At 46.4% G+C, this 14,041-nt stretch overlaps 1 long non-coding RNA gene across 1 annotated transcript; it reads right to left on the bottom strand.

The window, feature by feature from the left end:
* Positions 1–6,456: 6,456 nt before the first annotated feature.
* Positions 6,457–13,845, bottom strand: LOC129341038 (uncharacterized). Its single transcript, XR_008598086.1, has 3 exons — positions 13,782–13,845; positions 10,235–10,374; positions 6,457–6,530 (listed from the first exon to the last, which is right to left on the bottom strand). It is a non-coding gene; the product is annotated as an uncharacterized LOC129341038 (long non-coding RNA).
* Between the last annotated feature and the right edge of the window lie 196 nt (positions 13,846–14,041).

Genomic DNA, 14,041 nt, shown 5'->3' with positions numbered 1-14,041 from the left:
TGTAAACCACCTGCCTGCACTAACCATTCCATCGTGCAGCCTTCTGCATCTGATTAATTCCTCCTTCCAGTGCCGAGAGAGCAGAATTCATATTTCGAGACTGTCGTAATCCAGCAGAAGGCACATCATCGGGTACGAACCCCACTGAGTTGTCCACCAAGTTAAAATCCGTAGGTACAAAATCTAAATGTAGTATTTAAAAATGGTTTCCAAACATAAAAGTTCCACTGATTTATCAGGGAGAACACATGGAGAAATGAGATCTAACAATGCAATTATAGGCTTGCATTATACTTGAAGTTGCTCCACACTTTTTTCAGCAAGTCTGGTCAGGTTTCCCCAAGAAGGTTTTCATCACCGCATTGCAGGACTCCGTGTGCCTTGAATTCTGCACAGGCAGCCCTGCAGTAGGGCAAAAAGCACCCCCCGGACTATTCTGGATCAAGAAAATTGTGCAGGGGAAGGCAGAGGCCTGTCCTTCCCCAGCACAATGGTCCCAACCTGAACTGAGTCCTACAGCACTTGGGGAAGGAAATTCCCTGCTGTTGCCATGTGACTGCAGGGAAAGGGAGTTGGGTAAGGATTATCCCCCCCAAAAAGAATAAAATCTAGCCTGAACCAAGTCAACCCAAGGTACTGGTCAGTTAAATATAAGGGAAAGAGCTCCAGATTAATCAAAGATTCTATTCCCTGTGTGGAGGCATGCAAAGAGGAGTTTTAAAGATCTTGCTTCCAGGACGAAAACACAGATTTGTTCTATGAACTTCCTTCTGGTCAGTCGCCCAAGAAATCTCCTGAGGACACAGACCATTTGCACCTGTGACTTAATTTGAAACCCTTACAAGAGCATCTCCCAACTTCCACTGCAACCCCAAGTCAAAGGAATGATAAGCAGCAGACCTTACCCTGCGTGCTGTCAGTTTCCGGGTAAACTGGGTAGGCATTCAAACAGCAAGCTGCTATAAGCGTCAGAACGGCGTATGCCAGAATTTGGGGATGCATCTCTGTCTGTCCTCTTCCCTTACTGCAGTTTGGCCCAACGATGAGGATCTTGCAGTGGCCTGGATGCCTGGGAAACACAGGCCTTCCTTTATACCCTTCTCATCTCTGTATCTCTGCTCGATCAATATGTTATCATCATCTTGCAAGGGACTCTCATCTTGCGCATCAACCATCCATCCCCATGACAAGAGGAGAAGTGTGATGGTTTGTCATCCTGATGCCCCATCGTTCCCCTTACGTTGCCCTTCTATCGGCGCTTGAACAGGTAGCCCTTAACAAATGTTTGAACGACATCAGAGAGTTCATCACTGTTTGTTTTGGCCAAGGAAACCTGTGGGAGAAAAAGAGCATTTTGACGTCAACGGCTCTCCAAATTAACAATGAGGTTGGCCTGGGCTGAATGGAATTGATGGGCAGGGGGAGGGAGAGTTCAACAGACGCAACCATTTTTTATTGAATATGAAATACAAACCAGCATTTCCTTTTCCTGAGATGCTTCTCTGCAAAGATCACCACCCACTTTTTCCACTTATAACACTGCAGAGGAGGCTACTTCCCAGGAGCAAACACTACCTCCTTGGTAATGTATTTCTCCCACTTCCTTTCTGAATTCAAGAATCCATACAAGCTGAAAAGGATGGGATTGTCAGAATCACTCGTTCTTACAGGAGCCCAAGACATCATATTAAAAGGTGCAACGGATGTATCTGCCTGAATGGTCCCGGTGTCACTCAATTCTTCAAACCTCTACTGATTAAAGGAAGGTTTGGAAGGAGACCCCATAATGTTACAAAAATATAAGAGCCACCTTGCTGGATTAGAACAAGGGCCCAGAATTGTATCTAACATCTTCTCCTACTGTTCATTCCAGAATCTGGTACACTGTTCCTGAACATGAAGGTTTTTGACTAACATTTGTTGATAGACCTGCCCCCCACCAAGATGCTGAGAGCCCCCTGAGCTAAGCCCCAAATATTCAAACTGCACCATTGACACGTCCTGCTGAACCTTTCTATACCATGGGTTTTGCACATTGATGGGTTTGTGGATCTCTTCCTGTCTAGAATTCCTGCTTCCCTGGCATCAGCAGGAAACCAAGTCCATCTCAGTGCCACACCAAAATGGCTGAGGGAGAGCACAGATTGCAGTTGCATAGATTGCAATTGCCCCGCCTGTGGAGGGAAAGCTTTCCTTTATTCCCAGGACCCAGAAAACTAGTATTCTGGGCTGAGGAGAGAAGCGATTTTCCTAAGAGGAAGCAAGAGCAACCAGACCAGGATAAAGATTCCAGACATCTGATTCATACTGGGGAGAGGCCATAGCTTAGTAGCAGAGCTCCTACTTTGCAATGCAGAAGATTCCAGGTTCAATACCCAGCAAGTCTACTTTACCGGACCACAAGGGTTGGGGGGGAAATTTCCTGTCTCAGACCTTGGAGAGCTGCAGCTATTAAGTAGATTGTGCTGAGCTAGCTGGACTGATGGTCTGAGCCAGTAAGTCAGCTTCGTAACTGAGCAGAAAAGCAGATAACTAGCTCTGCACTGCAAACTAAGCATGCCCATCTACTAACTCTTGCTTTTGTACTTCTTGGGGGCTCCATGGCTCAAACAGTTGTCTGTTAGTGACCCTTCTGGCTGCAGAAAACTGGACAAAGACTCAACCTACATCTTTCCTGAGACTTGAAGTCACCGCAGTTGTTCAGAAACTCATTTTTCACTCCAACAATGACGGGCTCATTTCCGTCCAGTGGCACATCCTATGCCTGTCAGACAGATGAGTGTGATCACTCATCCATCTCGATCCAGAGCTCCCATCATCACTTTTGGTAGCTTACCCTAATGAAATCTATTCCTGTCCCATCAATTTGCTCCCATTTTCTGGATGTCAGATTGTTCATCAGCGGATGAAAAATTCTTCACCAAACCCTGTTGCTCTGGCAGGTACAAAGCAAAGGAGAAGATCAAAAAAGCACCTGAGAGCAGTGGCTAGAAGTCCAATGACACAGGCACAGGTACTCAGCAGTTAGCCAATCTATTACCCTTCCAAAGAGATGTTTGACCTTTTTACAGTCCAACACCTTTCTTGGCACACCTGGATGTTGTGCTTACCCCTTATGGAACTGAACAGACAAGGCTGTTCAGCACAGCACAGTTGAGATTGGCCATCTTGCTTTTTCTGCCTTATTCTTCACTCTCCATCCCCTGAGTAGTGAGAAATTCCAGGCAGGTTTCATGGATCCAGTGCATTTTGGAGGAGAGAAAACGAGAGATTTCCAGTGTCCTTGGTTTTCTTTTTTTTTAACCAACATGCTGGTTAAAAGCAGAAGTCCAAAAGCAGCACTAGTTCAAAATAAGGACTAGGACACAATTGGTCCAAAAGTAATACAGGGATCCTTCCACGCCCCTGCTGACTCTCTGCCAAACCAGATCCCGGAACTTCTCCTGTGCTCTATCCACATTCCCCCTGGAAATCCCAGTTTCAGAGTCTTTCCACCATATGTGTACATTCTAATGAGACTTTGAACAAACAACAGTCACGGTGCGAGTTAGGATCTATTGTCCCCCCATCAATGACAGTTGCCCATGCCAAAGCCAAAGGAAGGGAGTCTCCATAAAATATATCAGGAGAATTCTCCCAACTCAATCTGTGCTTGAAAAAGCCCTCCAGTGGCCAGGGGAATGGCAGGCGTGGTATGGGGCTGAAGGGACTGAAGTCTGAGCCTCAGAGAGAATTTTTGTGTCCCTTAACAACAATGATTTATTCAATTGAGCTTTACTGTTAAGAGATAGCCAATTTACTAAACTGAGGCACTAATTAATTAAGACACTGTGATTTTCAGGTGACTCATCTAGACTTGGTGTTCAAGTTGCCTCTTTGATTTGCAGACCTTAGCCACCTTTCCCAGCTCAAAATGTAAAAGGTGGTCTTTGTTGTTAGCAGAAATACCTTGCCCAATCAGAGAACTGCGTATAGGGCACTGGCCATGCCCAAACTGCATTCCTTCATTGCAGATTCCCCCCCCCCCTCCAGGGCCATAATATACTATGGGAGCCATAAGGTCGGACCTGTGGATGCTGCCCCCATTTTACAGTGGTTTTAAAATACTGCAAAGGCTTGATTCTGATACAGCATGCAGCGCAGCTTTGTCGAGTGCTGAAACAACTGCAGGCGGGAGAGGGGAGTACAGATTTGGAGGGAACAAGCACACAGGGGGAAACGAGCATCTTGTTCCACCAGGCCGTGGTCTCATGGCTGCATTTTCAAACCACCCACATCAGCCTTTTAGAAGGTGGCAGCATCCATGTGTCGGACACATGAATACTTCACATCTAGTTTGACCCTGAGTCAGACCCCTGGTCTTTCAAGGTCATTATTGTCTAGTCTGACTGGCAGTGGTGGCAGAGATGCAGCCATTTTGGCACTTTAAAAGGTGGCGGTGGGGAAACAAGAGTGCCTGATCGGGCCTGCAGACCACTGTGTTGCAGGCCCAATCAGAATCAGGCCCTTGCTCTACTTTTAAACTTTTAAAAATAATCGTGGTATCGGTAACACCCCCAGTTCCCCAGGGGTGGGTTTTCAAGAATAAACATGCTTTGAGGGGCAAGATCTACCTTGCACCCTAAGATAGATCACTGCCCCCAATTTCCTTTGACTAACCCTAACCTCAGAGACCAAGAAAATGAAGTCTCCTGTTGTACTGGGAGTTCATCAAGTCAGCCCTGCAAGGTAGGCTACTTGCTTGTTGAGTTCCACTACAACAGTTAACTGGTAGCTGGGCCAACAGGCCAAGGCGTTGGGCTCAGATTGAAGCCCCAAACCCAGTAGTATCACATAAGATTAATGTATTTATTAAAAACTGAGCAAAAAGTTTACATATATAGAAAGTGTGCAAAGACAGGATAAGTAAAACAATAAAGACTACTTAAACTAAAGTTCCTAGGTTACTTAGCAGGATTTTCTACCTGATAAATCAGACATTACCTTGCCCAAAGTCAAACCACAAAGCTCCAAAAAGAAAGGAACTCCAAGGGCTAGCTCTCCAAACTAGTCCAAGATCAAGATAGCCAAGGGCCAGCAACCTGTCCAACTGCTGGTCCAAGAGCAAAGAGCCATACTGGAAACTCCATTTTTATCCCATATTGACTAGCAACAAGGGTAGACTCTGGGGATCAATCAAAACCTTGCTAAGACATTTGAGCACAACGCTCTGCAGGTGAGCTATGCTATACTGTACCATAGTGGTTAAGTGGTTGGGCTGGTTCGAGTCCTACAACTGCCGTGAGCTCAGCAGGTGGCGTTGGGTAAGCCACTCCTCTCAGCCCCAGCCCCCCCAGCTGTATTGCGGGGATAGTGATAACACTGACGTTGTTTGCCGCTCTGACTGGGGCACTAATCCTTCTAGAAGAGCGGTATATAAGTGCAATTATTATTATTACATGCATCAGAACAATTAACCCCAACCTGGCTTTGATAGCTTACAGAGATAGAATGCAGGGGACAAAGTTCTCTCTCTCCAGCCCTCAGCCTTGGTGCGCCCATGATCAAACGTGCACCCATGTTCTGCAGAACATGGCCAGGCTTCTCTCTCTGAGAACTGCTTTACACCGGGTTTCTCCAAGTTCCCCCAATCCTCTTGGAGGCCTACCCAGACAGGCTTGCCTTAGCATATGTTTGACCAAGAAGAAGCAGGCTTGGTTCTTGACAGCGTCCCCAAGTTGGACCTGTGGACACAGTTATGTCTGATTAGGCAGGCTAAGCATTAAGCACAAATTGGATTGTGGTTCCCCCTGACCATATTCATGTTTAATGTATCATCTAATCAGATACTAATAACTACAGTTTATGAGCTATCATTCACAGGGCAGGATGGGCTGGCGGAACTCATAGCCAGAGGAATTCATTCTCTTTGGGTCTTTCAGTTCCAGGCTGGAGTCATCTTGAAGGTCTGAACCTTTGAGGAGGCCATGACATTGGTAATGCTCCTCTGACTCAGTAGTCTGCTGGGTTGGAACCTCTTGGGCTGCCCCACTCACTCTGCTTATAAAACATGTCTCTGGACTGTCCAGTATGTCCACTGTAGTTTGTGGCTTCAAAAAGCTGAGGGGAATATCAGCCTGGGATGAAGATGACCATCCTACCAGTCTAGTTTTGCTGCTAGTTTGGCATGCCCAGTTCGGGAAGATGCGGCTCGTCCCTGAGCCATCAAGATGGAGTCTTGTCGATGAGGGAGCTGAAGGCATAGAAAATTCCTTGAACTCTGGAGGAGGCCTGTAATTCTGATATTCCAGCTCTCCTGAGGAGAGGGAGTCACTGCTCCAATTGCTGGCATCAAAGCCCCTGGGATGGTAGTTACTCGTTACCTGGGCATGGCAACCCTTTGGCATTATCTGGAGTCTCTCTTGCTCCAAGGCTGTATTGGTTTCAGATGGCAGCACCTCAGCTGAGGCAAGAGCAATGCAATCCTCTTCCAAGTGAAAGTCGGGACTCAGAACAGAAGGATTCCCATTTGGTTCTAGATTCAGAAATGTCTGTGGACAAAAGAATGTAAATAATTCAGCAAACAAGGATTTCAGAAGTGACTCTTTGTTCTTGAGGGCAGTGGACGTGACTCAGTGGTAAAGCATTTGCTTGGCATGCAGAAGGCACCAGGTCCAACCCCTGGCACCTCTATTAAAAGGAACAGGGCTTTTTTTCTGGGAAAAGAGGTGGTGGAACTCAGTGGGTTGCCCTCGGAGAAAATGGTCACATGGCTGGTGGCCCCGCCCCCTGATCTCCAGACAGAGGGGAGTTTAGATTGCCCTCCACGCCACCAGCAGCGCGGAGGGCAATCTAACTCCCCTCTGTCTGGAGATCAGGGGGCGGGGCCACCAGCCATGTGACCATTTTCAAGAGGTTCCGGAACTCCGTTCCCCCGCGTTCCTGCTGAAAAAAAGCCCTGAAAAGGATCATTTAGTAGGTGACATGAAAGACCCCTCTGGATGCTGGATAGCCACTGCCAATCAGAGTAGACAGTACTGGCCTTGAAAGACCAAGGGCCAAGCGACAAGTGACGAATGACACAGGTTGGACACTTGTCAGCTCCCCTCAAGTTTTGATGGGAAATGTGGGCATCCTGGTCTTGCAGCTTGGCTCTGACTGCTGTCCAATGGACTTTTCAACTGTCACATGTCCAACATTCTGCCAAGCTGCCTACATTTCCCAGCAGAACTTGAGGGAAGCTGAGAAGTGTCCAACTAGTGTCAGGTATCACTTGTAGTTTGGCCCCAAGTGTCTGACTCAGGGCCAAACTAGACACAATAGTATCCATGTGACCGACACGTGAATGCCACCACCATTTTAAAGCCTAATATGGGCAATTTTTAAAAAAAATCCACAAGGGCCTGATCCTGTAGCACAAGGGGATGAGGTGCTCTTGTTTCCTCTTGTGCCTTTTTAAGTGCCAAAACAGCTGCCATCTTAGCTGTTTTAGGATTTGAAAAGGTGGGGGCAGGGACAAGAGTGCCTCACCCTGCCATGCTGTTGGCTCATGGCATTTTTAAGTCACCTGTGTTAGGCTTTAAAATGGTGGCGGAGTCCATGTGTTGGGCGTAGGGATGCGGTCACGTCTCGTTTGACCCTCAGCATATGGCAGCTTTGTGAGGTCATTTTGCAGAAGAAGCTGCTGGAACAGGCAAGTTAGACGAAGCACTTAAACCAAATTTTAGAAATTTCTGGGTTCCTTTATGCAGGATGATTGAAATTTCTGGGTTCCTAACACATTTTAGACTTGCCTCCAGGCTTAATATGAAGTGATAGCTTGAAATCTAATTACTGGCCTCACAAGACTCCCTTCCTTTATGGCTAGCAAATATCACAACTGAAACTCTTTATTAACATGGCAAAAATAATTGCATGAAGTTATGTCAAATTTCCTTACAGTCTAAGTCACTTTTGGCTCCCCTTGTGGAGAAAAGCAGGCCATAAATATCCACACACAAAAAATGCACATGCAACCTACATTTTAAAAGCTGTTTATCTGTCATCATAGGGACATACAATATGGAGTAGCCATATGTTTTTGCCACTGCTAGGACACAAGCAGCAAGTCTTTGTTCCGACAGTTTCCTGATTCCCCCATAAAAAAATCCAACCTTCTGTCAGTTGGCTCAATAGGCTTTTCTGCATATTATAAAATGCAAGCCTTTTTATTTTTGAAAATGGAATAATGCATTCCTATCTTGGACGCCTCTATGTGATTGTTTCCCTCTTGGGCAGGAGTCCACAATCCCCAGCAAGCACGCTGGACAGCAACACACCTAGACATGCCAACCTCCAGGTGGAGCCTGGAGATCTACCAGATTTACAACTGATTTCCAGACAACAGAGATTAGTTCCCCTGGAGAAAATGGCTGCCCTGGAAGGTGGCTTCTAGGGCATTATTGCCTGCTGAGGTCCCTCCCCTCCCAAATCACCAGGAATTTCCCAACCCAGAGTTGGCAACCCCAGCCTAAGCAACCAATGTGAACTCTTGAGGTGTTGACCGTAGTGCTATCTATCTATCTATCTATCTATCTATCTATCTATCTATCTATCTATCTATCTATCTATCTATCTATCTATCTATCTATCTATCTATCTATCTATCTATCTATCTATCTATCTATCTATCTATCTATCTATCTATCTATCTATCTATCTATCTATCTATCTATCTATCTATCTATCTATCTATCTATCTATCTATCTGAAACAGTGATATGTCACCTTTCCATCGAAACACGGTACCCTAGATGGTGCACATCAAGGCATTGAAAACATTTAGAACATTAAAACAAAATTTTAAACTTATAGATAAATATTTAATAATACAGTGAAAACAAACACAGCTGGAGAAGAGGGCCAATAACAGTTTACAGGAGGTATGCCAAACGAAACAGAAAAGTCTTCACACGCTGGTGGAAGACAATGACCGAGGGAGACAGGTGAATTTCCCTGGAGTGGGAGTTCCAAAGTTTTGGTGCCACAACCAATACGGCCCTTTCTCAGGTTGCTACCCATCTAGTCTCTAATGGTGGGGGCACTCAAAGCAAGGCCTCCAAAGATGTTCAAAGTGGGCAGATAGGCTCATATGGGAGAAGGTGATCCGAACCGATTCCTTACATATCAGGTATGGCAATGTTATACCCTCCCTCTACAGAGGTGCCTCACAAAGTAAAAGCAATAAAATTAAATCTTTTAAAAAACCCATGACATAAGAATTAGCAATAACAAAACACACCATAAAAACAAGCCAGAGGCATAAAAACATCACAAAACAACATTCAGCAGCCTAAAATGATGGCTAGATAACAGTCCTGAGGCTAAAAGTAGACTGTAAAAACAGCAAAAATTACAGAACACCTTAGTTAAAAGCCCTGGTAAAAAGAAATGTTTTGGCCTCACCATCTAGAGAACAGTTAAAGAAGGTACTAGATGAGATTCAGGGGGTGGGGGAGGTATTCCAAAGGCTTTTGCCACTAAAGAAGCCCGGCCTTCGGTAACCAACTGCCTTCCCTCTGCAGGCAGGGGGACAAAGGGCTATGTTTGAAGATATTCTTAATTGGCAGAGCAGCAATACCTATGCCGGTAATCACCTATCACTCTCATGCAGTTGCCAGCTGGGTCTAAGGTGAGCCCCTGAGGCACCAGTAGTGCTACCAAAGCCTTGCTTGCTCCAGGTATGTCTGGCCAAGTCCAGCTGGGCTCTTCCCTTTTATTTTCCAGCACACCAAGATATTCACAGATAGATGCTGCAAATTTTCTTTTAGCACTTGGGCCAAAAAGATTCCCTGCCTCTGCTCTTTTGTTTAAACGTGCAGCATAGCCCTGGGCTCCACAGAAGAGTTGTAGATGTAGAAGTGAGCCAGAGGCTTATGTCATATACAGAGCCACCAACCTGCTTAGGTAACTGAAGTGTTTCATCAAAGAGGGCACAACAGATGTTGGCAGTTGCACCCTACGAGAAACAGTTCCCTTCACTTATGTAGGATTGTCAACTCTAGGTTGGACAATTCCTGGAGATTTGGGGGTAGGGTGTGGAACCTGGGGAGATCAGGGTCTGGGGAGATGAGGGATCTCAGTGGTGTATAACGCCGTAGATAATTCCTTCCAAAGCAGCCATTTTCTTCAGGGGAACTGATCTCTGTGGCCTGAAGATCAGTTGTAATTCCAGGAGATCTCCAGCCACCACCCAGAGGTTGGCAACTATACTTACCAGTGAATGCGGAAAGGAGGTTTTCGGTGGGTTTGGCTGTGTGCGGTATTTGAAGAAGACTCTGACAACTTCAAACAACAGGATGAGTCCAATCACTATGACAGATACCATAATAAAAAGGAGCCAATTGGCACCTGCAACTAGATAAGAACAAAGTAGGGTTAATGGAAAAACCAAGTTTAGGAGGGATTGCAGTATTTCTTCAGCTAAGTACATCTGCGTTCCATTCAGTCAGTCAGGGCTTTTCCAGGAGATGCGTGGACTCCATTTTATGCTTTCCATAGATCTGCGGTGGTGAAATTTACCAGCTGCTTAAGCTACAAATGACAGTCTTTAGGAACCCAAGAGCCAGAAGGCAGGCGGAACCCTTCCCACTTATATACCTGCCACAAAAGGGCTGGAGGCTTACTTTTTCTTTAAAAAATGGATGCTGGGAATTTAGAGGAACCAAGAGACTGTGGCAATAGACCATTACAATAGTGCGACAGTAGGGTTCCCAGCCCACCCTTACCTTCACAGCAGGGGATGGGGGCAGAGGGTGGGCAGTGAGCCCTGATCCACGGTTCTAATGCCCTCTCTGGACGGCCTCCGGTGACATCACTTCCAGTGTAAAACCAGAAGTGACAGCATCTCCTTGGGGCAGAATTGGCCCCAAATGTATCATTTTCACTATGTTTCAGGCCAATTTGGCCCCGCTGGGACCCCATAGCTTCCAGTTTTACACCAGGAGTGACTTTTTCAGGGTCTCTGGAGCACAGCCATCATTTTGCCACATACTTCATAATCCCAGCCTGCCTCTCCCCCCAACCATCCAGGTGAGCAGGGCTGGGGGACAAAAGATGAGGGCAGGCTGGCATTCCTATGCAACAGCAATTGCCACTATTATTTAAAGAAGCCTGTTGTGCAAGAGACTGCTTTCCTTAAGGTAAGGGTTCTTTAAGGAATTTGGAAGACCACAGATATAAGATACCTTTGTAAAACAACAACAACAAAAATACAATATAACCCGAAACTGCAAGGCCTTACACCCCTCTCAGTCTCTTGGAGCTTGTTACAGTAAAGGACACATCTCTGAGCTTGGTTCCACAGCACCCCTGATCCTACTATATAAAAAGCAAGCTGAATTGGCAACGACTCACTTTTTATCCTGTCGCGCTATCCTGCACTCTGCAGCAAGCCAATATGAGCCCCAAACGGGCCCAATTTGGCCTCAAACAGGAGTGTAGGAACGCTGCTGGAGTGGTACATGAGCCCTTGAGTGCTCCTGAGCTCTGCGCCAGCCCAATTTTAGCCCCAAACAGGCCCAAAATCAGCCCACTGTGGAGCTCAGGAGCACTCCATGGCCAATCACACCGCCCTGGCAGTGCTCCTGCGCACTCAGGAGTTCTTCTGCAATGGCACTATAAAGCCTTCACAAAGTTCTGCGGTGGTATGGCAGGGGAAAATATCGGGGAAGTGGAAGCTGGCAGAGGAAAATGTGCAAGAATTCCCACGTGAACCCTCTGTTGCCACTGCAAATGCGTCTGCATCTTCAGCTGCAATGACAGAGAAACTGAGAAGCTTTTAAAAGATTCTAAAGGATACTTTATTCCCAGTGGCTCCAGCTTAGGGAAGCTAACCTGTTAAGGGCCAGTTCACCCATGCAGACTGCAAAGACATTTATTTTCTCCATGTGAGCCTTTCGGTGTAAACTAGGCTAGACAGAGAGATCGCTGGCCATTATTATTTTTCCTGCTTCATTCTCACAGAAGTTTCTCCATGTCATCCCATTTAGGGGGGAAACGGCAGGGAAAAAGAAACCAGACAGTCCAGATATGTGCATCAGCTGTTAGAAACTGCTTGGAGCATAATCAGTACCAATGTTTAAGATCTTATAGTGCCCTCCGGCTGAATCAGCTGAGAAATTTGGCATGAGTCAGGAGGGGCAGCCCCAGCTCAACCCTGATCTACGTTACAGAAAAACATTGTCAGGATACAAAGTTCCCAAGTACGCCAGGACCCAATTTAGCTCAGGGCTATGGCGTAGAGGAAAGAGGCTGAAGCCCCCTCCTCACAGTTATCTTGATCCCAAACAGCTTTGAGGGGGTGTTATTGGTCCCACGAGTAGCATTTAATACACGTGCCACCCCACAATGCAGCAAATAATCCACCCTGGTTCATTTGGGTTTTGGAAAAGAGCATCGGGGAGGCTGAACTGTTCCCTCCTCTGCACTGCAGTCCCGAATTGGGTGCTTGCAAAATTTGTTTCCCAGCTATTTCCCAAACGTTTTTGCTCACTCATGCCAAACATCACAACTAATTCAGCTCTAAAAAGCTGCTAAATTTTGGTTCACGGTCAATTAGATAGTGTGTCTGGAGCAGCACCTTCCCAAGCAAAGGGTCACAGGAGGTCACACCTAAACCAGCCTAGGTGTGTGGGGGGCTCATTGCTAATCTCTGTAATTTGAGGAGGAGCCATGGCTCAGTGGTAAAACGTCTGCTTTGTATGCAGATTCCATGGCATTTCCAGCTAAACGGAGGAGGTACAAAACATCAAACAACAATGAGGTGTCAGTGTCAAAAGCACTCCTGAACAACCCTACCTTATACAGAGCAGAATCTCATGCCATGTGGTGGTCTTTTTAAGAGTTTTAGGAAGGCTATTTCACAGAATAAGAGCTCCCACTGAGAAGCTCTAGCTTTAGCAGTGGCCAACCTAAGGACTCCACAAGAGGGAATAACCAATTGTTGATTACAATGGTTGGTACTGGAAGAGGCGGTCCTGCAGGTATGTGAGTCCCAGGCAATAAAGGGCTTTAAATTTAACAACCAGCACTTTGCACTGAACTAAAACACAAACCAGAGACCAGCGCCAAGTTCTCCAAATAGGTTTTATCAGGGCTTTTTTTCTGGGAAAAGAGGGGGTGGAACTCAGGACCGCACAATGACGTCACTTTGGGTCAGCTGGAACAAGGGGGGAGTTTTTTAAAGTTTAAATTGCCCTAGGTGAAAATGGTCACATGGCTGGTGGACCCGCCCCCTGATCTCCAGACAGAGGGGAGTTTAGATTGCCCTCCGCGCCACTGGCACGGAGGGTAATCTAAACTCCCCTCTGTCTGGAGATCAGGGGGCGGAGCCACCGGCCATGTGACCATTTTCAAGAGGTGCCGGAACTCCGTCCCACCACGTTCCAGCTGAAAACAAGCCCTGCGTTTTATACAGACTCAGTGGCCCACCTCAGCTACTAAGCGGGCTGCTGCACTTTGCACCAGCTGAAGCTATTCTTTCATTTCTACCCCATCCTTATCTCAGGAACTCAGAATCTTGCATGCCATTCCTCCTGCATTTTATCCTCAACAAAAATTCTGTGTGGTAGGTTAGGTTAAAAGAGAAGGGGAGCCTCACCCATGGCTTTATGGCCAAGTAGGGATTTGAACCAGGTTCTCTCAGATGTTCAGTCCAAAACTCTAACCACTACAGCACACTGGCTCTCAATAGTGCTTGGAAGAAGAAGTGTTATAAAACAGAGCAGCAGTAGCTATGCCCCTCCCCCCGATCCTGCTCTTACCTGCTGGGCCGTCAGGCATCATGATACATTGCTCAACTTCCTTGGTTGGCTGGTCTTTTGCTTTGGCTTTGACACAGTAACGGGTGTTTGAGGCCAAATTAACATAGGTGTATTTAAATATATCATCCTTGAATTTGAAATAGGCCATTTCTGGTGTCACCTAGTAGAGAATTTCATCTCTGTTATAAGCTCACTCAGGGCTTGTCTCTGCCCACATCAGCAATGTGGGGGATAACAACATAGACTTAGCATACAGGGTT

Source organism: Eublepharis macularius, chromosome 13 (genome assembly GCF_028583425.1).
Source record: "Eublepharis macularius isolate TG4126 chromosome 13, MPM_Emac_v1.0, whole genome shotgun sequence".
Lineage (NCBI taxonomy): Eukaryota > Metazoa > Chordata > Lepidosauria > Squamata > Eublepharidae > Eublepharis > Eublepharis macularius.
The sequence above is the reverse complement of the archived record's forward strand: the minus strand, read 5'-3'. Positions and strand labels throughout refer to the sequence as shown.